The 26,927-nt window shown below is 44.4% G+C and overlaps 1 pseudogene; it reads left to right on the top strand.

The window, feature by feature from the left end:
- The window catches only part of LOC134357392 (ferritin, middle subunit-like), an 89,803-nt pseudogene extending 63,249 nt beyond the window's left edge, over positions 1-26,554 (top strand).
- The last annotated feature ends 373 nt before the right edge of the window (positions 26,555-26,927 follow it).

Genomic DNA, 26,927 nt, shown 5'->3' with positions numbered 1-26,927 from the left:
GGTCATAACTTTCCTTGCAGTTACCATCACAGAACATATCACCTTTCTTGAAGATAGTCTTGTCAGCCAAGAACAGCACCAGGCTCACTTCAATTTCTTGGTATAAGATGTAGTAAAGAGTGTACACATCAAGGACAGAGCTAAGGTTAGGGAGGTCTTTGAATAGTTCCCTCCAGTGCACCTGATTGCCTCTTTGCTCCTGTAGCATCTTTGAGAGCTTTGGCATTATCTTCATTAGTGGATCCTTTGTTCATGCTGCCTTTTTGGGTCAAGTTGATGGAGATTATTGAGTGGTTTAGATGGTGGTCAGGCCAGCATACATCAGTGCAAGTCTAACAGGCACCACTGCAACATGCCACATTGCTCAATATGACACAAGTACAGACTTAACTACAAGATCCAGACTTAACATTCCTGTATGTAGAGTAAGAGGTATAAAGGTACCTCTTAAACCATTTATGTTATAGGGCCTCTGACCCGTCCCTCTACAGTCCTGACAAAGGGTTCTGGCCAGAAATGTCAACCGATCTTTTCCACAGATGCTGCCCGACCTGCTGATTTCCTCCAGCGTTTTGTGAGTGTTGCTTTGACCCCAGCATCTGCAGATTATTTTGTGTTTATGTTATATGTAGTTTTACTTTGATCTGCTGCTGTACCAGCCATAACTGTTCATTCAGAATGTGTGGCTTTGAATAATGGATGTAATATTGATAACTGGACCTCTGTTATTTGCCTTAGTAAGCAGCAACATCAAAACGCTTACACTCTACATTCACTTCATGTTGGGATGTTGCTATACAAGGACAATGGACTAGTGCAAAGTCAGTAGAGATTAAATGGATAATTGATGCTCAAATTAGACTTGGTGTGCTGAAGGGTCTGTTTGTGTACTGTAAGACTCCATGATGATTGACAGAGAAGTAGATCACACATTAATGAGTTGTGATATGCATGAGCAGTGTTGCAGTACTGATTAGATGCAGTTCCATCCTAAGAGCAAACACTAGGGATACCTGTCAAATTCTCAGGAAGATGAAGGACATGGTGAGGAAGCTGCCAAAGACTGTGGCTAAGTAGACAAGACAGCTCATATTAATGAAGAAGGACTGTCTCTGGCTACTGTATCTGGGTCACAATCCAAGGTGCTGGTGCAGTTCCTATGAATGCAGAAGATTCTGTTGCAGTATAAATATCGTTTCACTCACAAATTCAGTGGCACCTTTGAGTTAAAGGCCTACATTCATATGTGACTCGGAGCCATGTCAATTTATTGTTGGTACAGACCTAATCCTTTTGCCCTTATTGTTATGTTTTGTAACTTCAAAACATTAAATTAATTCAAAGCAAAACAAGAGAACTGAGACATGCGAGTCTTAGTTCACGTTTAACTGAGGTGTGTACATATCACATGGCAGCATCATGACGTATGTAATTCACATTACATATAACCATATTGAATTATATAAACAACAAAGAATGCATAATCAAACAATATATTTGCAATATTACTCAAATATTATTGAAATATTAAATACACATCGCTCCTCCCTGCTATAAATTTCAACTCAAAAAAGAATTCATCACTATATACACACTATACTATATAATACACTTACTATACATACTCACTATTTACTGAACATGGTAAATTTTAAATTGTCCCATTCAGTCCTAAAGATTAAATGCTGTGGGGATTTCTTATTCTTGTGGGACATATCTTTCCTGAGAAGGGAAGTCACTCTGCTTGGCAGATGAGACTTGTGGCTGTTTTTACTTTAAGCGAGGTGTGCATGTAACACATGGTAGCATCATGACCTCTGCAATTCACATATTTTTACATACGTATCACCATAATGAATTATATAAACAACAAAGAATGCTTAATCAACAATCTGTTTACAAGATTGCTCAACTATTACTGAAATATTAAATACACAACACTTACCCTGCAGATAGAAGGAGGAACTGCTCATCAGAGAAGAATGGAGTACAATCAAAGGTTCAACACGGTAACTGGACAACCCAAGGCAGACAACATCTGTGATTATGTCAGGTCTGCAGGGTTAGCTTGAACAGTTTTAGAGAGGGTGCAAAGGAGATTTACCAGGATGCTGCCTGAATTAGACAGCATGTCTAATGAGAATAGGTTGAGTAAGGTAGGGCTTTCCTGTTTGGAGTAAACAAGGACGAGAAGTGACTTGATAGAAATGTACAAGATGATTGGAGACATAGATCAAGTGGACAGCCAGAGACTTTTTCTCAGGGCGGAAATGGCTAATATGAGGGGGCATATGTTTAAGGTGACTGGAGGTAAGTATAAGGGGGATGTCAGAGGTAAGTTTTTTTTACACAGTTACCACACTTTTTAGGATGTAGATATATTTGGGATATTTAAGAAAATCTTGGATAGGCAGATGGATGACAGAAAAATGGAAGGTTATGTGAAGGGTTAGATTAGAGTAGGTTATAAGGTTGGCACAACACCATGGGCAAAAGGGCTTGTATTATGCTGTACTCTTCTATATTAGAACCATTGATGACAAACAGTATCTGCTACTCACCTCAAGATTTATTGATAGATTTGTGGTATTGCTGATACTTTAGTAAGCTTGATATGGTCCATGCCTAACCGGAATTAAATGTGGACACAGAAAATCAGAGCCAGCTGATAATTAACATACACAGTTTTTTTTTCTCTACACTGAATTACTACAGGTATCCATGGAAACTTAAATAGTTATAGACGCTGGATCAAATACTCAGGGGCTTACAGAAGTATAATCTATGGCTTAACTGGAACAAGTGAATGTAAAGTGGGATTCAGACCTGTGTGGGGATAAGTTGGCAGCATGCCAGAGAACCACCTGATGTGTCTGAGCTTTACTCTTGCCTCAAAATCCTGTACTGTTATTCAAAATTTCTACCAAATTTAACTGACTGGTTTATTACACAAAGGATGAAGAGAAATGGAGGGTGTTCAAGCTATGTATAACACAGCATATTACTGAATTTTCCCCAGTCCTTTGAGATGTAGAATCCATTCTTGCCCTTAGAATGCCTGCAGCTATGAGTAAGATTCCAGTCAATGTCAATGTAACAGAATTAGCTAAGAAATCCCATGCGGGTTTGTTTTTCACAACTTCATCACCAGTGAAGAAAAGCTATGCAGAGATCAAAAACGATGCAGTGGCCATCATTTTTGTGGTTATTTGAAGACGCTGAAGTAGAATATTCATGTGGATGAGATTTCATGGCAGCTGTATGAGGAAGCAGCAACCCATTTTGAAAAGGGTCATTTTCAGTTTTAAGCTGCTAATGATGATTTTCCTATCACCTCGGAAGAATCTAGAACAGTACAGCACAGGAACAGGCCCTTTGGCCCACAATGTCAGCACTGAACACAAAGGCAGATTAAACCAAATCTCTGCTGCCCATACGTGATCAACACCCCTTCATTCCTTGCACCTTCATGTGTCTTAAGCACTGCTATCGTATGGTTTTCCACCAATAATCCTGGTAGCACATTCCAGACACTCGCGACCCTCTGTGTAAAATGAACTTGAAAGAGTCTACCAGGGTTATCCGTTCCAATTTTGCTTTGAGATAAGTATCTGAATATACTTTGCCAGAGTGCAGTGAATGGGAGATGTGAGTAAGTCATAAATCAGACCTTTCTGGAGGTAGTGGGATCAGCTGTTCAGACTGGGCCTGTGGGTTGATGATTCTGAAGATACTACAAGCACACGTGATAAAGGATGCCCTTGCTCTGAAGATGTGAATTTTCCACATGGAGATGATGGCCAGAGGTTATTTGAACTGACTGGGGATTGTTCAGAATATTAAAATCCTGCTTGATGCGTCAGGACTGCAAGACATAGCTGCCCAGAGCACCAATGCAGACCTGGAGATGGCTGTAGGGACTGGTGCACTTCTTTCAGTTGGAAAGGGATTGTTTCCTTCAACCTGATGGTCATTTGAAGTCATCGAAAGGTTTGTCATTTGGATTGCACACATCTGCATATTTGGCTATAGAGGCTCTGTGGCCAATTTTGCAACAAATGGCTTTTATGAGGATCTGTTTCCCATGTTGGTCCATACCTCAAACCAACACAATTTATCATGTTCCTTCACTCTAATGGACTCTGGCACGGTTTCTTATCCCTGTGCCAGCTAATATCAAAAGCAGAGGCTGAATGGTCTGCATACATGGCAAAGACGGCTTTGGACAAGAGGTTCAAGGGATCCATGATCCATCATCTAATACTGTGTCTGCTTATGATAGAACACCCATACTGAGGGCATGATACAAGTACCACGGGAAGTGGCAATCCACTAGAATTAGAGACATTTGGAATGGTTACTTTAACTGTTCCCACAGAGCCTTTGAAGTTGAGGAGATTGTTACATAATTGTTTGAGAACTATATCATTACAGTCCACAAATTGCCCTCCATCTCATTACTAGGACTGCTGAAATGCCATCCCTGTGGAGAAACGATGACCTATGGAGCATGAAACAGTTGGTATCTCTAAAGGTAACAACATTCGTAATCCTGCTCCCCACTTGCCAATGAATTAACCTGCAGCCAGTTAGCCCAGAGGTTTGCTGTTCACGTTGAGAAGGCATAGATTTAAACCTGGTCCTTTCATCTCAGAGATAATCATATTCATCCTGGACGACCATCTGCGGTCCCCGCAGTAAAAAGTCAACAGCCTTCCAACACCCAAACTACAGCCTGTGTGGTAGATGTGAAAATAAACAATATGACCTTCAGGCACTCAGAGGATAAACACAAAGAGAATGAATGTGTGCAGACAATTTAATTAGTTTGTTATTGGTATGGTTTGATTTTAAATTCAAAGTTCTTTTTTTATTTGCTTTTATTTTGAAATTGTGATTAATGCTCAGTCTGATGGCCAGCAACTGATAGCAGATATATTGGAAATGTTTTTGTGTGGTAATGGGGAAATGGAGTTGTATATAAAGGTAGTTCATTTCTATGAGTACATTGTGGATACTAAGAAATTATGTCCAGGTTGCTTCCTCTTCTCTTTAATCTCCCCTTCCTCCTCTTCCTCACTCACCATGACATGCGACTGTTGGCTGTGTAGCTAGGAAGAAGAGCTAAAAGTTTGTGCAACACCATGCAGACCACTGTGAATCTTCAGACCTGTTTAATTGTGTACTGGAGATCTTCTTTGGAACAGTCCAGTCAACAATTTGCTTGGAGATGAATTTATCTGAAATTGTAGTATTAAATTTGTAGTCGATATACAATAGTCTAATATAGATGTCTTCACTGTACAGATGCTCCAGAGATAATTGTTGGACCAGGAAGATGATATTGACTGTAGACTTGTTTCAACTATGGGCATATTGCAGTGGGGTCAGTGTTGTATGTGAGGCTGGATTTAATGTGTGCCACAACAAGGCTCTTGAATTACTTCATGATGTTGGACGTCAGATCCGCCAGGTAGTAGTCGTTAAGACACCCTCCCTTGTTAACCTTAGGTACTGAGAGGATAATGGTCTTAAAGCAGTTGGGAGCTTCAGATAAGCAAGGAAAAGTTAAAGATGTTAGCATATACCCAAACCTGTGCAGAATCCTTGGACATCATCTGGGCCAGATGCTCTCTACAGGTTCACTCTCTCAGAAGAGTGATCTTCATGTCTGCAATAGTGAATGTGTGTTCAGGTAATAGTTACTATTGATGTGATCAATCAGATTGACAAATGGCAGGATGCCATTCACTACATATACGTTGGCATTGTATGTTCGTATATAGTGGTGTCCTAGAGCCACTCTTATATTTGGCACATTCGCAGGACCAAATGCGGATGCTGATGCTACTAGAGGAAGCACCACTTGTTGTACTTCTCTATTTTAATGTGTACAATTTAACTTGGCTAAAGCAAGGGGAAACTTGTCACAGAACCACTTCTAGTTTGTTCTGCCTTAGCGAGAATGATGTGTATGCAACGTCATTTGAGCAGATTGCCCCCAGATTCAGTCTGAAAGCCATGTACTCAGTTAATAGACATGATGTTATTATCATTTTTGGGTTGAGCAGCTCATGCTTTTAGCAGTAGCTGCACAAGTTCACTGGCATAATCTGTGAAGCTGTTGGAGCCTGGGAACATTCCTCAGATGAAGTTAAGTGTGGATAATCTGGTCTTTAATGTTTTAATAATCATTCTAAATGCCTTGTTGCAGCCGGGAATTTCATTTGATTCTGAAAGGAAATGTGACCTACTCGCAACTGCTCAGAGATCAATTGAACCCAAGAGGAGTATAAATGGAGGAATTATTAGATAATCTGAGAATTTTCTCAATATTAGACCATAAGACCATAAGACAAAGGAGCAGAAGTAGGCCATTCGGCCCATCGAGTCTGCTCTGCCATTTTATCATGAGCTGATCCATTCTCCTATTTAGTCCCACTCCCCCGCCTTCTCACCATAACCTTTGATGCCATTTAAGGTAGATGAAATAATTGCTCTGACTGGCATTTCAACAAATGGGGCAGAATGGCAACCAGTTCTGGTTCCAGTTCAATTTCCAGTACTTGCCACAAAAAGCCGAATCATCTGTTCTTTCTATCCTCTTGAAGTTTAGGTTTTGAAGTTTTTGTTTCTCTCACTGATCTTTATTTGTAATATGGATAAATCAAGCGTATAGTAATTATTAATAAATAATATTCATCAGAATCAAATACCACCTTTCATAACACAATCCTAATCTTTTCCCTTCAGTATGAACTTGCATTTGGCGCATTGTAGCACAACAGAGACCTAATGAAACATAACCTTTTAACTATTTCAGCTGATCCTCACATGCCCAACAATATGCTCCCATCCTATATTATCTTGCTACCATAAAATTGCAGTAAGAGCAGCCTTATTCACTTTTGAAGATAGCAAAAATTTGAATAAAAAGGAAATGAATACTCAGTGGACTACAATATACAGTAAAACAACAATCTTCTTCATTAGTTCTATATTTCCAACTCACTATTGCATACATTGTCAGTAGCCCTGATTTACTTGCAAGGATTCTCCTTCAAAAAGAAGAAAAATGCATGTTGGGTAGTCTGATTAGATTGTGTAATTACAAAATTGGCATAAAAACAGCATTTGCATTTTAATAATTTACATATAAATAGGCTTATTAACTCTTATCAAAGTAAAAATGCTGCTTCCTATATTAATGATCATTATTTATAATCTACTAACCATATTCAAACTGATTTTCTTTTTAGCTAACAGCATGATTAAACAAAAATACCTAAAATGACAGAGCAATTTAGAAGTAATTGTTCAGGCAAGCCAGGTATTAGACTTGCTGAATTCGGTGACATCCTTCAATTTAAAAATCTGGCTATGGTGTGCAAAGGAAATTAAGAAGATCAGTTATCAGCATGCACTTATTAAAACACCCGTTTTGTCACTAAAACACTTGCTGTAAGATGCAGTATTCAGTTACACGGAACTGCTCAGCTGCCAATAGATAAGATCTGACTCATGTTTGTTACATCATAGCTTCTTTATAAATCATACGTTCGATTTTCTTTATCAATGCAATGTTTGTACATTTCTTCTCTCAGTTATATCTTGTTCACGCATGCATGCGTAAAGACATATGTTTGTAGTTCTGTTGAAAGGAAAAGCTTCCTATTAAAAATGATGCTGACAGACCCATTTGTTGAATCTGGCAGCACTAGAGGGGCAAAGTGATATGAAGGATAATCCCAGGCCAGCTGTGTTTTTCTCTTCAGTGTAGCTTGAGAAGTCAAGTGAAACAAATGGAATGACTCATGGAAGGCCATGTCCTTTTGCATTTTGTTGTCACTAATATCAGTGAGAATATTATCACCATGGCAACTACGACTCCCAGGTTGCAAGTTCTAACACACACCATATTGATCCTGGCTTGTTCAGACAAGCCGATGTTGATTGTAATGTTCAATGGACATGGTGTTGACCAAAGTCATATCAATAAATGTGTTAAATAATGAGCCCAGGACAGAAATCAAGAGAGCTGATATGTTTTTTGTATAGAGACATATTTCTGCTGAGTGCATTCAAACTCAACTGAGGTCAATTTCAAAAGTATATTTTTTCTTATTCAGAAAACGTGGTTATTTTCACCCTTGCTTCCAAGGACAGTTCTGAAAATAATGGGAATATATCATACCTGTAAGGCAATTCCAGCAAGAGTCTGCACACTAATACCTGACAAACAGTCCACAGGTTTTTTTTCCCTGTGATTTCAAGATGGAATACTGAGAAAAATAGTGGAATATATCTTAACTCCTTAATGCTTTTGACTGGTCTTTCCAATATGAGACTATCAATCTGTAATTTGTTTGGAAAATATTCAAATAAAGTCTTAGGAACCTTTGAATCCACCTAACCAGACATATAGGGCTTTAATATGGCGTTTCATCTGAAAGATAAACCTGTGACAAAGCAACTGAAGCACTTTCAATTACTCCAAAAGACTGAGGTTTGGTAAAATACTGAAAGGCTTTTATTCGCTGTACAATACGACCTCCACAGTGAATGTCTGCCCCCGGACTGAGGGGGGAGGGGCAAGGCGAACACCTTTATACAGGACTCTGTGGGAGGAGCCACAGAGGCAGTCAGCAGAGGGGTGTGTCCAGACAGGTAACCGAGTTACAACATATATACATGGTTTACCACATTCACCCCTCCTTTTTTAAAAAAAGAGTCCGCGGGGTGAAGTGACTGACAATATTTACAAGAAGTATATTTACAGGTTAAGTCTACCAGGCGGTCGAGTCCGTCGCCGTGATCTACGTAGCACCGGCGGTGATTGCACCGGCGATGGTGGTTGTGCTGGCTCCGGCCTGACTTCAGGTGCCAGCATGTTAGGCGTCGGTAATCCCTCGTGCGTGTGCGTCGCGCCCGGTATGGGAGTGTCGTGTGGTGTCTGTATAGGGTTTGGGGTGCACGGTGTGTCGTAGGTACATACATTGGTGGGTACGGGGTCAACAGTCACCACGGAGTGTTCAGGGTAGGGGCCCGGAGCTCCTGCGAGTGCCAGGTCGCGGATGGAGACCATGTCCTCCTGCCCATCAGGTAAAACCACGTAGGCATACTGGGGGTTCGCATGAAGTAAGTGAACCCTCTCGACTACCGGGGAGTATTTATTGCTCCTCACATGTTTCCGGAGCAGCACTGGCCCCGGGGACGTCAGCCAAGATGGTAGGGTGGTTCCAGTGGTCGATTTTCTGGGAAAAGAAAAGAGCCGCTCATGAGGGGTGGCATTGGTGGCCGTGCATAACAGGGAGCGGATGGAGTGGAGTGCCTCGGGAAGGACCTCCTGCCAGCGGGAGACCGGCAGTCCCTTTGACCTGAGGGCTAAGAGTGTGGCTTTCCACACCGTGCCATTCTCCTTCTCTACCTGTCCATTCCCCCGGGGATTATAGCTCGTGGTCCTACTGGTTGCAATTCCTCTAGCCAGTAGATATTGGCGCAGCTCGTCACTCATAAGCGAGGACCCTCTGTCACTGTGGATATAGCATGGGTATCCGAACAGAGTGAAGAGCTTGCGCAGGGCTTTTATAGCGGACGTGGTAGTGGTGTCGGGGCAGGGGATGGCGAAGGGGAACCGCGAGTACTCGTCAATTACGTTAAGAAAGTACACATTGCGGTCGGTGGAGGGAAGGGGGCCCTTAAAGTCAACACTCAGTAGCTCAAAGGGGTGGGTGGCCTTGATGAGTGGTGCCTTTTTGGGTCGGTAGAAGTGCGGTTTGCACTCTGCACAGACTTGGCAGTCCCTGGTCATCATCCTGATCTCCTCGAGGGAGTAAGGCAGGTTCCGGGCTTTCACGAAGTGGAAAAGCCAGGTGACTCCTGGGTGGCAAAGGTCTACATGTAGGGCGTATAGCCGGTCGATCTGCGCGCTGGCGCATGTTCCCTGGGATAGGGCATCGGAGGGCTCGTTGAGCTTCCCAGGCCTGTACATGATGTCATAGTCGTAGGTGGAGAGTTTGATTCTCCACCTCAAAATTTTATCATTTTTGATTTTGCTCCGCTGCTGATTATTAAACATGAATGCGACTGAGCGCTGGTCAGTTAGCAGGGTGAACCTTTTGCCGGCAAGATAGTGCCTCCAGTGCCTTATAGCTTCCACTATGGCCTGGGCCTCTTTCTCCACTGCGGAGTGCCGAATTTCAGGGCCTTGAAGGGTACAGGAGAAGAACGCCACTGGTCTTCCTGCCTGGTTGAGGGTAGCAGTCAGTGCAAAGTCGGAGGCGTCACTCTCTACTTGGAAGAGAATGGCCTCATCCACCGCATGCATTGCTGCTTTGGCAATGTCCCCTTTAATGCGGTTGAAGGCCGCGTGGGCCTCAGCAGAGAGGGGGAATGTGGTGGACTTGACCGGGGGGTGGGCCTTGTCTGCATAGTTAGAGACCCATTGGGCGTAATATGAAAAGAAGCCCAGGCACCTTTTGAGGACTCTGAGGGTATTGGGAAGAGGGAGTTCCAACAAGGGGCGCATACGGTCAGGGTCAGGGCCAATGACTCCATTCTCCACGACACACCCAAGGATAGCAAGTCGGGTGGTCCCAAATACACACTTGTTCTTGTTATAGGTGAGGTTGAAAGATTTGGCCGCTTGGAGAAATTTTTGGAGGTTGTTGTCGTGATCCTGCTGGTCGTGACCGCAGATGGTGATGTTATCCAGATATGGGAACGTGGCCTTCAGTTGGCACTGGTCCACCATCCGGTCCATTGCCCTCTGGAAGACAGATACACCACTCGTGACACCAAAGGGGACGCGCAGGAATTGATAAAGCCTGCCGTCCGCCTCGAAGGCAGTGTAAGGGCAGTCCTCCCGGCGGATGGGGAGCTGATGGTAAGCAGATTTTAGGTCTATGGTCGAGTACACCTTGTACTGTGCTATCTGATTGACCATATCCGCGATGCGGGGTAGAGGGTACGCGTCGAGCTGCGTGAACCTATTGATGGTCTGGCTATAGTCCACGACCATCCTATTCTTCTCCCCGTTCCGAACAACCACCACCTGCGCCCTCCAAGGACTTGTGCTTGCCTCAATGACCCCCTCCCTGAGCAGCCACTGCACCTCCGACTTCATGAAGGCTCTTTCCCCCGCGCTGTACCTCCTGCTTTTAGTTGCCACAGGTTTACAGTCGGGGGTCAGGTTGGCAAACAGCGGTGGGGGAGGGATCCTGAGGGTGGAGAGGCCACAAGTGGTGTCGGTAGTGCGGCAGTTGGCATGATGTTGGGTGGGATGCGCGGGTCAGTGTGTGTGTGTGGTCAGTAGCGGGGTACGTGACATATCTCTACAAAACGGGATTTATGACAGTAATTGGCGGGAGGGGCCCGTCATACTTCATTGTCACGCTTTTCAGGTGGCTCTGGAAGTCCAACCCCAATAGCACAGGGGCACACAGTTGAGGCAAGACCAGTAACTTAAAGTCCCGATATTCTGTGCCCTGCACCACTAGTGTCGCTACACAACCCCCCCGGATATCTGTTGTATGTGACCTGGAGGCCATGGTGACCCTCTGACTTACCGGCCGTATCATGAGTCCACAATGCTGCACCGTGGCCGGGTGGATAAAACTCTCCGTGCTGCCTGTGTCAAACAGGCAGCTTGTCCTGCGCCCCTCCACCAGGATGTCCATCATTGACCTTGCGAGCTGGTGGGGAGCGCTTTGGTCGAGGGTCACGGAAGCCAGGGTGGGGTTGCTGTCTTGGTCCGGCGTGGTGGGGTGCCCTGTGAGCACCCGTTGGTCATAGGCGGTGGGAGGTGGCGCCGACCAAGATGGCCGCCCCCATGTCTTGCACGTGGTGGCGGCGTGCAGGGAAGATGGCGGCCCCCATGTCTCGCACGTGGTGGCAGTGTGCAGGGAAGATGGCGACCCCCACGTCTCGCACATGGCACTGCTCGATCCCGCTCGCGGTTTTGACTTACAGACCTTGGCGAAGTGGCCCTTCTTTCCGCAGCTGGAACAGGTAGCTTGTCGGGCCGCGCAGCGTTTCAGGGAGTGCTTCTCCAGTCCGCATAAGTAGCACTTCGTGGACTCATGACTGGCTGCAGCCGAGGTCGATTTGCCGGCGGGTTGCGGGGTCTGTGGCGCCCTTGAGGCCATCGGGGGATCGCATGCCTGGAGAACCTCGGAGTTATGCAGAGCGGCCTCCAATGTATCAGCCAGCTCGATCGCCGAACTTAGGGTAAGATCGGCTTTTTCCAGCAGCCGCTGGTGCACATACACTGACCTGGTCCCCGTGACGAAGGTGTCTCTCACTAGGAGTTCTGCATGCTGCGCCACCGTCAGCTCCTGGCAATTGCACGCTCGCACGAGTGTCTGTAGGGCCCGGACAAACTCAGCACTCGATTCCCCGGACCGTTGTTGCCGTGTCGCTAAGCGATGCCGAGCATAGACGCTGTTTATCGGCCGCAGGTATTGTCTTTTGAGTGCGTTCATCGCGCCGTCGTAGTTCGGCTGGTCTCTGATCAGCGAATAAACCCGTGGACTGACCCTGGAGAGTAGAACTCTGCACTTCGCTACGGGGTCGGTCGCTTTAATCTCCTCTACATACGCTTCGAAGCAGGCCAGCCAGAGTTCGAAAGCGTTTCCAGCGCCAGGCATTTGCGGATCGAGGTCTAATTTTTCTGGTCACAGGGCCTGCTCCATGTTTTAAAATGTACAGCAAATAAAATTGAAGCACCTTCAATTACTCCAAAAGACTGAGGTTTGGTAAAATACTGAAAGGCTTTTATTCGCTGTACAATACGACCTCCACAGTGAGTGTCTGCCCCCAGACTGAGGGGGAGGGGAAAGGCGAACACCTTTATACAGGACTCTGTGGGAGGAGCCACAGTGGCTGTCAGCAGAGGGGTGTGTCCAGACAGGTAACCGAGTTACAACATATATACATGGTTTACCACAGCAACACTTCCTTTGTATATACCTCTGAACTGATGGTCTTCAGAAGCAATGATTCAATCTAACCTCTCTTGTATGGTACAATCAGTTCTCCTTTCAGTTTTAGTGTATATAGGCCTGCTCAGCCCAATCCCCGCATTCAAAGGTCACACCTTTCCAGTGAACAGTGTAGTGAATCTTTATTGTGCACTCTATATAGCAAGTATGTCTTTTCTTAAGCAGGGGAACTGTTTCACCAGGACCCTCCATAATTGTGGTACGTTTGCCTTGCTCCTGTGCTGGGAGTTTCTTGCAAAGGAATTATTGCTTGATACATCTGCATGTTTGCATTCAATGTCAAATTCACCAGCATCTCTTTGCAATTTCCAACAGAATCAGAACAAGAATCAGCTTTATTATCACTGACATGTGCCTTGAAATTTGTGGCAGTAGTACAGTGCAAGTTATAAAAACTACCATAAATTACAAGTGCAAAAAAAAAGGAATAAGGAAGTACTATAAATGAACCATTCAGAAATCTGTCGGAGAAGTGGAAGAAGCATTAAGTCTCTGAGTGTGGATCTTCAGGTTTTGCTCTTCCTTCCTAAAGGTAGTAATGAGAAGTGGGCATGTTCCAGATGGTGAGAGCCCTTAGAGAGAGGTTCCACCTTCCTGAGGTACTACCTCTTGAAGATACCTTCAATGGTGGGGAAGGTTGTCCCTGTGTAAAGGAATTTAAAATTATACCAACTATATTTTCTTCACAGTTTGCATTTTACTAGTAATTCCAATGTAAAAATGAATGAATAGAACATGGGCTTAATTTAAAACTTATTTCTATGTGTAATTCACTGCATTTTCAAGGTGTTAATGCATTGAAGGAAATTCCTGATGTTAAGTTTCTGACTTGTTCATGGAAAGTGTACACAATTCTGCAAATAGTAGGAAAGCCTTTAAACCTTGTTTGTTTTAGCTCATCTTTGAACCAATGTTTTTGATTTGTATTTAATAATGAAAAATCTCAGTGTCAGAGAGTGGATCAATCATTCAAAAGGTTCCTACCCTAAATAATCAAAACCCAGAAGAATCTAGTGTATGGACATGGATAAGCCACTTCAAAGCCTTATGAGTGGCATTTTATTAGGCATTACTCTGCCATGGACAGTCCCAGGCCCGGCTGCGAAAGTAGGAAGATTGGGCATGGGGCTAGCAACCCCATCTCATAAAAACCCAGAGCCACAGAAATGCCAATAGAAGCTCCAAAGACCTCATTCTGAGAAAGGAAGGACCTTCATGGTTGGCTACACCTGAGGACAACTTGAAAGACTGGACCAGGACAGAGGAATCTGGCAAGCTGTTGTCAGCGGCCTGTGCCCCCGTAGGGTTGATGGGCTTAGGTGAGGTATGTGGACATTCATTAACACTGCACTGACTGCAAGCTAATTCCCCATTCTGCTGCCATAAAGTGCTTGAGATTCCATAAATAGGGTTTCTGTAGAGGGCTGAAGAAACTCCAAGGAGGTTCAACCCCTTGGATTTTGATGTCACCTTGGCTGATAGGGACATGCTGTTGAAATAGTGCAAGGAGTAAAACATAAAATATACAATATACATCAGAGCAAGCTGGAATGGCAAATGATAATATCCGAGGCTATCATGATGGGAAAGTTATCAATATGCTCTAAGTACCAGGGATAGAGTTCCTCTTGTCTTCACCTACTGCCTACCAGCCTCTGTGTCCAAAGCATAATTCTCTGAAACTTCCACCATTTCCAACGGGATCCCACCACCAAGCACATTTTTTCCCTCCCCCCGCCCCCCCCCCACCCCGCCACTTCCTGCTTTCTGCAGGGATTGCTCCCTACGTGACTTCCTTGTCCATTCGTCCCTCCCCACTGATCCCCCTTCCAGCACTTATCCTTACAAGCGGAACAAATGTCACACCTGCCCCTACACCTCCTCCCACACTACTATTCAGGACCCCAAACATTCCTTCCAGGTGAGGTGACACTTCACCTGTGGGTCTTCTGGGGTCATACAGATGTTCAGTGTTCCTGGTGTGGCCTTCTGTATATCGGTGAGACCCAATGTAGATGAGGAGACTGCCTCGCCAAGCACCTATGCTCTGTCCACCAGAAGAAGTGGGATCTCCCAGAGGCCATCCATTGTAATTCCACTTCCCATTTCTATTCTGATATGTCAATCCATGCCTCCTCTACTGTCGCAATGAGGCCGCACTCAGGTTGGAGGAACAATATCTTATATTCCGTCTGGGTAACCTCCAGTCTCATGGCATGAACATCGATTGTCGATTTCCAGTAACGTCCCCCATCATTCCCCATTCCCTTTTCCCTCGCTCACCTTATCTTCTTGCCTGCCCATTGCCTCCCTCTGGTGCTCTTCCCCCCCTTTTCTTTCTTCCTTGGCCTTCTGTCTATTATTACATTCCCCCTTCTCCAGCCCAGTATCTCCTTCACTAATCAACTTTCCCGCTCTTTGCTTCGCACCCTCCCCCTCTTGGTTTCACCTATCACCTTGCGTTTCTCACTCCCCTCCCCCCACCCTTTAAATCTACTCCTCATCTTTTTTTCTCCAGACCTGCTGAAGGGTCTCAGCCCAAAACTCGATTGTCCCCTTGTCCATAGATGCTGTCTGGCCTGCTGAGTTCCTCCAGCATTCCATGTGCGTTGCTTGGATTTCCAGCATCTGCAGATTAAGGACCAGGTAGGTTTTACAAATTACTGTTAATTTCATCAATAGTATTTCCATGATATTGTGAACTCTCTTAAATTTCATGGTGCTGAAAAATCAGCAGTGGGATCACAAAGTTCCTTTCACCCTTCAACTCAGCTCGGGCTGCCCAAATATTTGGTTGTGCACATTCTGTCGTTTACCAATGCAGGTTTTGGTCAACAAGCTCCAGATTAATGACAGCCACAAGACTACCAGAGCCTCGTGGGCAACACAAGATGAAATTCCAGGGTTGATATCATTCCTAGGCCTTTCCAGCTGCCAGAATCTGGATTTTCCATGTGAGTCCATTCTGATAAGCATTTTGGCCGAGCTGGTCTCACACACAGATGGGATGCCACAACCTGCCTACCTCAAATGCTGTCGGAATGCAAGAGTGCTGCACATGCTTGCACACTTCCAACCATGGAAACAGTGTGACTTGTATGGAAATCAGTCATGCACTGAATTCATTGAATTGTACACAGTGGCTGACTTTCATCTGCTTTCCTTAGGCTGTCTCTATGAACCTGTGCTGTGCTAAACCAACGGCTGCTGGTGCCAAGTAGCTGTCAATGTTCTTGAAGTAAGATCCCAAGCGGATCAAGATCTAAAAATCTCAGCTACTATTTGCACCATTTTGGTGTGGATGGCAGCAGTATAGTAACGGATGATTGGCAATCAACAGCTTGGCAGTGTCACCATTCTGTGCTTACATTACGGCACAGCAGTACAGCAATATGTTATCTCCAACAGAATCATGAACGCAAGAAACACCATAAAAGCCCTTCCGAAAAATGGTATCAGCAGCCAGACGTGCAACGGTCTGAGTGTGGTACACCAGCCTGTTAAGCTTAAATGAGAAAGATCAGAGTTTCCACTGCAGAACCCAGACATTGGGTGGTTTCTGCTTTTCATGCATTTGAAAGTAAGAGATTGGTCAATAAAAGCAAATTTTCGTATTTATATATGCAAGTATGCAAATGGAATTTCTTATTTCCATAGTGGAAATGACAGGCCCATAGCTGCGAGGTCAGGCGACCAAGCATTTTGAAAAGCTCAAAGAGATAAATAGAGGGGTAGCTCAGACGGAGCGGCCTGTGAGTGAGTGGGCCAGTGAAGGAGTGGAGCTTTGAGGCTTTGACTCGACAGGCTTCGATGAGAAGAGGCAGAGGACAAGCTTGCTCACAGTTAGTTTTTACAATGTCTCCTGAGATGGTGATCTCCCTCTCATGTGAGATGTGGCAGTCTTAGGGGAACGCCCCTCTTCCGCAGAGTCACATCTGCCAGAAGTGCATATGGCTGGGCGAGCTGGAAGACCATGTAAGGAATCTGGAGCAGCAGCTGGATGACCTTCGACTCATAAGGGAGAATGAGGCAGTCATAGATGAGAGCTACAGGGAGGTAGTCACACCTAGGCTGTCAGAAACAGGTCGTTGGGTGACAGTCAAAGGGAGGAAAGCGAAGGTGAGCAGACAGGTAGAGCACCCCTGTAGCCATTCCCCTGAATAATAAGTTTACTATCCTGGATACTGTTGGCGGGGACAACCGACCAGGTGTGAGCCACGGTGGCAGGACCTCCGGCACTGAGTCTGACCCGGTGGTGCAGAAGGGTGGGACAGAGAAGAGGAGAGCTGTTGTCATTGGAGACTCTATAGTCAGGGGAGAGGAGATTTTGTGGACGTGAGAAGGACACCCTCATAGTTTGTTGCCTCCCGGGTGCCAGGGTCCAGGATGTCTCTGACCGGGTACATGACATCCTGGTGCGAGAGGGAAAGCAGCCAGAAGTCGTGATACATGTTGGGACCAATGACATAGGCAGGAAGAGGGATGAGGTCCTGAAGTGTGAGTTTCGGGAACGAGACAGAAGGCTGAAGAACAGGACCTCAAGGGTGGCGTTCTCAGGATTGCTGCCAGCGCTATGTGACAGTGATGGTAAGAATTGGAGGAGATGGCAGTTGAATGCGTGGCTGAGGAGTTGGTGCAGGGAGCAGGGTTTTAGATTTCTAGATCATTGGGATCTCTTCTGGGGAAGGTGAGACCTGTACAGATTGGATGGGTTGCACCTGAACTCAAGGGGGAGCAATATCCTTGCAGGTAGGTTTGCTAGCATGGTTCGGGAGGGTTTAAGCCAATTTGCAAGGGGGATGGGACCCGGAGCGATAGAGCAGTGAAAGAAGTGCATGGAGTAAAGCCAGATCTAACATATAGAGATGCTTTGAGGAAAGAGAAGCAGAATAAACAGTGTAAAGGTAGTAAGGCAGAAGAACTGAAGTGTGTGTACCTCAATGCAAGAAGCATCAGGAACAAAGGTGGTGAACTAAGAGCTTGGATACATATACATACATGGAATTATGATGTAGTGGCCATTACAGAGACTTGGGTAGCACCAGGGTTGGAATGGATTCTCAATATTCCTGGATTTCAGTGCTTTAAAAGGGATAGAGAGGGGGGAAGAGGGGGGGAAAGGGGAGGAGGGGTGGCATTGCTGGTCAGGGATACTATTACAGCTACAGAAAGGGTGAGCAATGTAGCAGGATCCTCTTTTGAGTCAGTATGGGTGGAAGTCAGGAACAGGAAGGGAGCTGTTACTCTATTCGGGGTATTCTAAAGGCCCCCTGGTAGCAGCAGAGATACTGAGGAGCAGATTGGGAGGCAGATTTTGGAAAGGTGCAAAAATAACAGGGTTGTTATCATAGGTGACTTTAACTTCCCTAATATTGATTGGCACCTGATTAGTTCCAAGGGTTTAGATGGGGCAGAGTTTGTTAAGTGTGTCCGGGACGGATTCCTGTCACAGTATATGGACAGGCTGACTAGGGGGAATGCCATACTAGATCTAGTACTAGGTAATGAACCAGGTTAGGCCACAGAACTCTCAGTGGGTGAGCATCTGGGGGACAGTGACCACCGCTCCCTGGTCTTTAGCATTATCATGGAAAAGGATAGAATCAGAGAGGACAGGAAAATTTTTAATTGGGGAAGGGCAAATTATGAGGCTATAAAGCTAGAACTTGCGGGTGTGAATTAGGATGATGTTTTTGCAGGGAGATATACTCTGGACATGTGGTCAATGTTTAGAGATCTCTTGCAGGATGTTAGGGATAAATTTGTCCCGGTGAGGAAGATAAGGAATGGTAGGGTGAAGAAATCATGGGTGACAAGTGAGGTGGAAAATCTAGTCAGGTGGAAGAAGGCAGCGTACATGAGGTTTAGGAAGCAAGGATCAGATGGGTCTATTAAGGAATATAGGGAAGCAAGAAAGGAGCTTAAGGAAGGGCTTAGAAGAGCAAGAAGGGGGCAAGAGAAGGCCTTTGCGGGTAGGGTAAAGGAAAACCCCAAGGCATTCTTCAATTATGTGAAGAACAAAAGAATGACCGGAGTAAAGGTAGGACCGATTAGAGATAAAGGTAGGAAGATGTGCCTGGAGGCTGTGGAAGTGAGCGAGGTCCTCAATGAATACTTCTCTTCGGTATTCACCAATGAGAGGGAACTTGATGATGGTGAGGACAATATGAGTGAGATTGATGTTCTGGAGCATGTTGATATTAAGGGAGAGGAGGTGTTGGAGTTGTTAAAATACATTAGGACGGATAAGTCCCCGGAGCCTGAGGGAATATTCCCCAGGCTGCTCCATGAGGTGAGGGAAGAGATTGCTGAGCCTCTGACTAGGATCTTTATGTCCTCGTTGTCCACGGGAATGGTACCGGAGGATTGGAGGGAAGCGAATGTTGTCCCCTTGTTGAAAAAAGGTAGTAGGGATAGTCCGGGTAATTATAGACCAGTGAGCCTTACGTCTGTGGTGGGAAAGCTGTTGGAAAAGATTCTTAGAGATAGGATCTATGGGCATTTAGAGAATCATTGTCTGATCAGGGGCAGTCAGCATGGCTTTGTAAAGGGCAGATCGTGTCGAACAAGCCTAATAGAGTTCTTTGAGGAGGTGACCAGGCATATAGATGAGGGTAGTGCAGTGGATGTGATCTATATGGATTTTAGTAAGGCATTTGACAAGGTTCCACACGGTAGGCTTATTCAGAAAGTCAGAAGGCATGGGATCCAGGAAAATTTGGCCAGGTGGATTCAGAATTGGCTTGCCTGCAGAAGGCAGAGGGTCATGGTGGAGGGAGTACATTCAGATTGGAGGATTCTGACTAGTGATGTCCTACAAGGATCTGTTCTGGGACCTATACTTTTTGTGATTTTTATTAACGACCTGGATGTGGGGGTAGAGTGGTGAGTTGGCAAGTTTGCAGATGACACAAAGGTTGGTGGTGGTGTAGATAGTGTAGAGGATTGTCGAAGATTGCAGAGAGACATGATAGGATGCCGAAGTGGGCTGAGAAGTGGCAGATGGAGTTCAACCCAGAGAAGTGTGAGGTGGTATACTTTGGAAGGACAAACTCCAAGGCAGAGTACAAAGTAAGTGGCAGGGTACTTGGTAGTGTGGAGGCGCAGTGGGATCTGGGGGTAGATGTCCACAGATCCCTAAAAGTTGCCTCACAGGTAGATAGGGTAGTTAAGAAAGCTTATGGGGTGTTAGCTTTCATAAGTCGAGGGATAGAGTTTAAGAGTCGCGATGTAATGATGCAGCTCTATAAAACTCTGGTTAGGCCACATTTGGAGTACTGTGTCCAGTTCTGGTCACCTCACTATAGGAAGGATGTGGAAGCATTGGAAAAGGTACAGAGGAGATTTACCAGGATGCTGCCTGGTTTAGAGAGTATAGATTATGATCAGAGATTAAGGGAGTTTGTGCTTTACTCTTTGGAGAGAAGGAGGATGAGAGGAGACATGATAGAGGTGTACAAGATAATAAGAGGAATAAATAGAGTGGATAGCCTGCGCCTCTTCCCCAGGGCACCACTGCTCAATACAAGAGGACATGGCTTTAAGGTAAGGGGTGGGAAGTTCAAGGGGAATATTAGAGGAAGTTTTTTACTCTGAGAGTGGTTGGTGCATGGAATGCACTGCCTGAGTCAGTGATGGAGGCAGATATACTCGTGAAGTGTAAGAGACTACTAGACAGGTGTATGGAAGAATTTAAGGTGGGGGGTTATATGGGAGGCAGGGTTTGAGGGTCGGCACAACATTGTGGGCAGAAGGGCCTGTAATGTGCTGTACTATTCTATGTTCTATGTAATACTGCTGAATTTCTGCATACTTTTTGCTCACGGGCTTTTAGGCAAAGTTGGCAGTGGACTGGATGTTTTACCAGCTATTTTATTGAAGTACTCAATAGAGATATCCACATCAGGTTATATTTGAGGTCCTAGTCTCCAGGAAAATGGCAGAGTATATTTGCTTTTCTCGTACCCTTTCCCTTCAGGCCATTTGTCCATAGGGAACTCAGCTTTTAGAGCACACCTTCACCAAATGGTCCTCATTGCATTATTATTAGAGCCAGTCAATGGGTGAATGAATTAAAGGCCAACTTGAAAGTGTAACTCCCTTCCTCCATCATAGAAGCAGCCTGGTTTGCCAAATATTCTCTGATTTCATTTTACATTGGATCAGATCATTCTAGTTGATAATATGAAATATGATGATTTCTTCTTCCATCTGGCCAAAATTATTTATTAGCATTGTTCTTCATAACTTTCATAATAAATAAGGGCAATTTTAATAAAATACTGTGTGTTCAACCCACAGGATCAAGAGAAACATTAATCTTGCCTCAGAATTTTTTGCAGCCAAATTCAGTTGAAAGTAAAATCAGCTCAGGTATAAAGTCAATGCTGAACTTACTTCTCTCAGAGTCTTGACAGATGGGTAGTATTAAAATTTATCTCAGTCACAATGTCTGCATTACCAGTTCCAACTTAGAATAATTTAAATTTAATTGATGAAATCATCCATTAAAATTATTGTCCTGGTCTCATAGGTCCTGCCTAATCTCCTACTGCATGTGATCTACCTCTAAATACTGATCTGGTGATCAGTAGCAGACTCCACTGTTTTTCTTATACCACAAGTATATTTCTGGACTATTTCATTATATTGCTTTATGACTCCCAGAAGATAAAGTTCATTTATTCTACTGTATGGTAGTTGATTTTTATTTTAACTGAATGAGGAATTTCATGTAGAATTTTATCATCTGTTTGTGTTTACTGAAGATCTGTGAAATTATTTGAGGCTTTCTGTTTGTCTGTACAATGTATCTTAAATGCAGATACTTAATTGGTCTTCTATGCACTCCTGATGCATGAACTCAAGGTCCTCAGTGCCATACCAATGCTTCTTCTGCACTTTGAGCAGTCATAGGCCACTGACCCCCATGTGTTTGCAGGGATATAAAGCCTTTTCAGTACATTGTTGTCTCTTTTCCTCTGTCTACCTGGTAATCTCTACTGTGACAGCTCAAATTAGAATGTCTGTTTCAGGAGCATGGTGTCAGGCATTTGAATGATGCAGTCTGCCCAGTGGAGCCAACTGACTGAAAATTAGAGCCTTAATGCTGGGGATGTTGGCCTAGGAGAGGAAATTAATGTTGGTTCACTTAAACTTCCAGTGGAAGGTGTTATAGAGACAGTGTAGGATCAAAGCTTGCATGCCACCTTGCAACAAACGTAAGATGGAGATGAATTTTTGCATGCTGCCAAATTTGAGGGGTGTGCTCCAGAGCCCATTCTAATTGATCAAATCTAAAGCCTTGATAAACCCGTCAATGCAAATTTATCTCCATTTTGTGGATTGTTGCAATTATATTGTCTCTGAGGTCCTTCGCACATTCTTCCCTTCCAGATGGGGAAGATAATATTGTGCATACGAAACTTATAAGTGATATTCACATCACAGAACTTTTTAGAACTTCAGCAGAGATATTCCCTGTTCTTAGACCTTGGCGTTCCTTTGGGTTTTGGCCATTCTGAATTTTTGTTATGCAGGAATGGCAGCAAGACTAGACCAAACTGACAGAGTGAACTTCCCTCACACTGAGACCATAGTCCTGTTAGGTAGGTCTTCTCAGCAGAACCTGACAACCTTTTACCCTTGATAATTTTACCTTCATTTGTGGCACTTACTAGAGTAAGGCACTGGGTGTTTGGGACTTAGATGCCCATGACAGGTCTGAAGAGCTGGTACATGCCATGTTTGTCAGCAAATTTCTTGCCCCTGGTACTCTTTATATCCACTTATGTTATTTGGGTCTTGGGTTTTCTGCTGAATCTCAGAACGCAGACTTTTTTCTTTTAACATGGTAAAGCTTCTAAGCCTGCATTTACAGTTAAATAGCTCCTGGATCACCCACCAGTCTCTTCAAACTGGCCTTAGTTTTCACTGACGTAGAAGGTTATTATAGTGGACCTCATATATGCTGATTATGGTGTATTTCAGGGTGAGCCATATGCTGTGGGTATTCTGTGATTCCTGTTGACAAGCAATTGACTGATCGTCTGCGAGATATTATCATGGGAAAGCTACCATGAGAGTTTAACATTGACTTTATTGCAGCAGAATTTTTGATGCTGCTTGTGTTTGGAGGTAGGTCTTCAAATGTTGCCTGTACTGTTCATGGGCAGAGGTAACTAGGGAGGAGAAACACCAATACTGCCCCAGATTCTCCAATCTACAAGATGTCATAATGAGGCAGAAAGAGTGACTTCCTGGGGATGGGAACGAGAAAGCTTTAAGAAACGTCACAAAAATGTAGTTGAAGTTGTTACAGAAAACATCAGCAGGAGTGCAAAATCTTATTCTTGGATTCAGTATTGAAGGCAATTTAATAACCTCGTGAGATCAGGAAATTGAGCACAATAGCATATTCACCCATATCCCGGGACACATATTCATATAATGTCATACTGCTTTTTCTTGGTTGCCATCAACAAATTCTTCGTCATTCATACAACATAGGAGGTTACTGTAAGTTCATTGTTTTATTTTTCTTTTCCTCTTTTCTGAAGGAGAGAAAGCACAAAACAATGGGGGAAGCAGAGTTTCAGAGGTATCTCTCTAGCTATCAGACCACTATTATCTGCTGGGGAGACAACCTTTGCACGTCATTAGGATTTTAGACTTCAAGGTGTTGGAGACGGTAGAAAGGGGATTTCATACATATCTGAATACAGGATTCTATCTCACCCAGCTAAATTGTAGTCAGTAGTTATTTGGCCAGACTGGATAAGTAATGAGTAAAAAATAATCACGAGAATAATGAAAACCTCGGACATTGTTATCTTGAAAGTTCTGCCACATATCTTTAATTTCCTTCACTGCCCCTAAGGTGTACAAGACCCGAGTGGTCAATGGCCCTCACCATTATCCTGTTACACTCTAAGGACACACCAGTCCTTAAATTTCAGTGGAGCTTCCCTGGGTAACAGCGAGTTGCAGTTGTGCATTGAAGAGGCTGGCTTCCCACGTGTGTTAGGGCTTCCACAAGGACTGTGAGGATGCAGTCAGCAAGCAGATTAACTTGGGGCTCTATTCCTCCTATGTTTATCTCTCCATGTCAGACGACATGGGTTAAGGGTGAGGGGGAAAAAGTTTAAAGGGAACATTAGGGGGGGCTTCTTCACACAGAGAGTGGTGGGAGTATGGAATGAGCTGCCAGACGAGGTGGTAAATGCGGGTTCTTTTTTAACATTTAAGAATAAATTGGACAGATGCATGGATGGGAGGTGTATAGAGGGATATGGTCCGTGTGCAGGTCAGTGGGACTAGGCAGAAAATGGTTCGGCACAGCCAAGAAGGGCCAAAGGGCCTGTTTCTGTGCTGTAGTTTCTATGGTTCTATGGTTCTATGTCCTTTTACTTTGACTGGGATGACATTAGCCTACTCCGCTTTTCCAGGTTCTTCGGGAAGCAGTCCCATGAGGGACAGAAGCATGCTGAGAGATGGCTAGAATTCCAGAAACGGCGAGGAGGCCGGATTGTGCTGGAGGATATCCAGAAGCCAGAGCAGAATGAGTGGAGCAGAGGTCTGGAGGTAATGCAGAGAGTTCCGCATATGGAGAAGGACGTGAACCTGAGTCTACTGGATCTGCACAAGCTTGCCAATTAACACGGTGACCCTCCTCTGTGTGACTTCCTGGAGAGGCTCCACCTGGATGAACAAGTGAAGATGATCATGAAACATGAAGATTTCAGCACTGACCTGAGGAGACCAGGAGCTCCTGAGAATGGTCTGGGAGTGTACCTGCTTGACAAGCTGTCCCTGAAGGAGAAGAAATAGAAGTTGATATCTATTAGAGTTGAAAAAAAACACTCTACTTGTGTGAATCCTAACTTCAAATGCATTGGAAAAGTACATCAACTGTTAAAATAAACCAATAAATTTACTCTGTTTTCGGGCAGATAGAGCTCATCAGCCATGGTTAGCAGCTCACCTAGGAGAAAGAAAACACTGATTTCAAACCTCAAATGCCTTGCGGCTATACCCACTCATGGGAAAGGCTTCTGGAATAAACCCCAAGGGAAAACTCCGGAGCTGGAGTCACAAAGGCAGTCCTACGTTGAGTTCAGTGTTGACTCCTAGGTTGAGTTCAGTGTTGACTGGCAACTGCAATGCTGTTGGTGCCAAATTGTATCAGTCTCTGCCATTCCTTTGAGTTTATTAGATGTGTAGAGAGGGGGGCTTGCTACATGGGCAACAGCTTGCTCCTGATATCATACTACCCTAGCTGGCATATCTAGACAGTTACCACACAACATCCATGGTTGACCTTGACTAACAGAGGCCTCAGCAATAAAACAATGAACAATACACAGCCACACTGCAGAAACTCAGATGGCCAGGCAGCATATGTCAGTTTTGGTTCAAGGCCCATCACACAGTTATAGAAACAGGCTCTTCAGCGCATCTCTGCTGAGCCATTTAAACTGCCTAATCCCATTGACCTGCACCCAGACCATAGCCCTCCATATGCCTAGCATCTATGTATTTATCCAAACTTTCCTTAAACTTTGAAATTGAACTCGTATACACTACTTGCGCTGGAGCTCCGTCCACCTCTCACGACCCTCTGAGTGAAGAAGTTTCCCCTAATGTTCCCCTTAAACTTTTCATCTTTCACCCTTAACCCATGACCTCTAGTTGTAATCCCACCCAACCTTAGTGGAAAAGCCTACTTATCTATACCCTATCTATACCCCTCATAATTTTGTATACCCCTATCAAATCCCCTCCTAGTCTTCTACATTCCAAGAACTGAAGTCCTAACTTATTCAGTCTTTCCTTATAACTCAGGCCCTCCAGAACCAGCAACAGCCTTGTAAATTTTCTCTGTACGCTTTTCAACCTTTTCTTTCCTGTAGGGAACAGAAGTGGAAAGTGTGAGCAATTTCAATTTCAGCATCTCTGAGGATCTATCCTAGGCCTAGCATATCAAGGCAGCTACAAAGGCACAGCAGCAGCTATTTTTCATTAGGGGTTTGAGGAGATTTGGTGTGTCACCAAAGACACAAGCAAATGTCTATAGATGTGCCATGGAGAGCATTCTAACCAGCTGCATCACCTTCTGGTATTGGGGTGGCGGGGTGGGGGGCTGCTACAGCAAAGGATTGAAAGAAACTGTAGAAAGTTGTGAACTCAGTCAGCTCCATCGATCCAGAACACCTTCAAGGAGCAAGAGTCAAAAAGGCTGCATCCTTCGTTAAGCACCCCCATCATCTAGGACATGCTCACTTCTCATTGCTACCATCAGGAAGGAGGTGCAGGAGCCTGAAGGCCCACACTCAATGATTCAGGATCAGCTCTTCCCCTCTGCCGTCAGATTTCTGAATGAACATTGAACCCATGAACACTACCTCACTATTTAAATTATATTTAATGTATGTGTATTTATATTATATGCATGTGTATATACCTATTGTAATTCACAATATTTATTATTTATTGTAATGTATTACTGCCACATAACAAATTTTATGACATATGCCAGTGATATTAAATCTGATTCTGACTGAGTGAAGGCAATGTTGGTATTATTTTTCCAGTGCTTTGAGACATTTGCTGGAGATAGACGAGGTATCAGAAGCATCTTGGAGGGAAGAATCATTGTTTGCTAGCACTTATTGAGTGCAGGAGGAAGACTACAAGCAGCTCGTTCATCACTCTCAGACTTAATACCAGAATTCCATGCCCAACCATATTTCCGGACTTCAAGAAGGTGGCTCACCACTAATCCATCAAGGGCAAATAGGGATGTGCAGTGAATCCTGAACTCATCAGTCATTTCCACACGTTTAAAAATGCAGTTAACTATTAGGCAGATCATGAGTCCAAATGCACAATGAAGTTCCCTACAGGCTCTTTCATAAAAAAATAAGA

Source organism: Mobula hypostoma, chromosome 16, assembly GCF_963921235.1.
Source record: "Mobula hypostoma chromosome 16, sMobHyp1.1, whole genome shotgun sequence".
NCBI lineage: Eukaryota > Metazoa > Chordata > Chondrichthyes > Myliobatiformes > Myliobatidae > Mobula > Mobula hypostoma.
The sequence above is the reverse complement of the archived record's forward strand: the minus strand, read 5'-3'. Positions and strand labels throughout refer to the sequence as shown.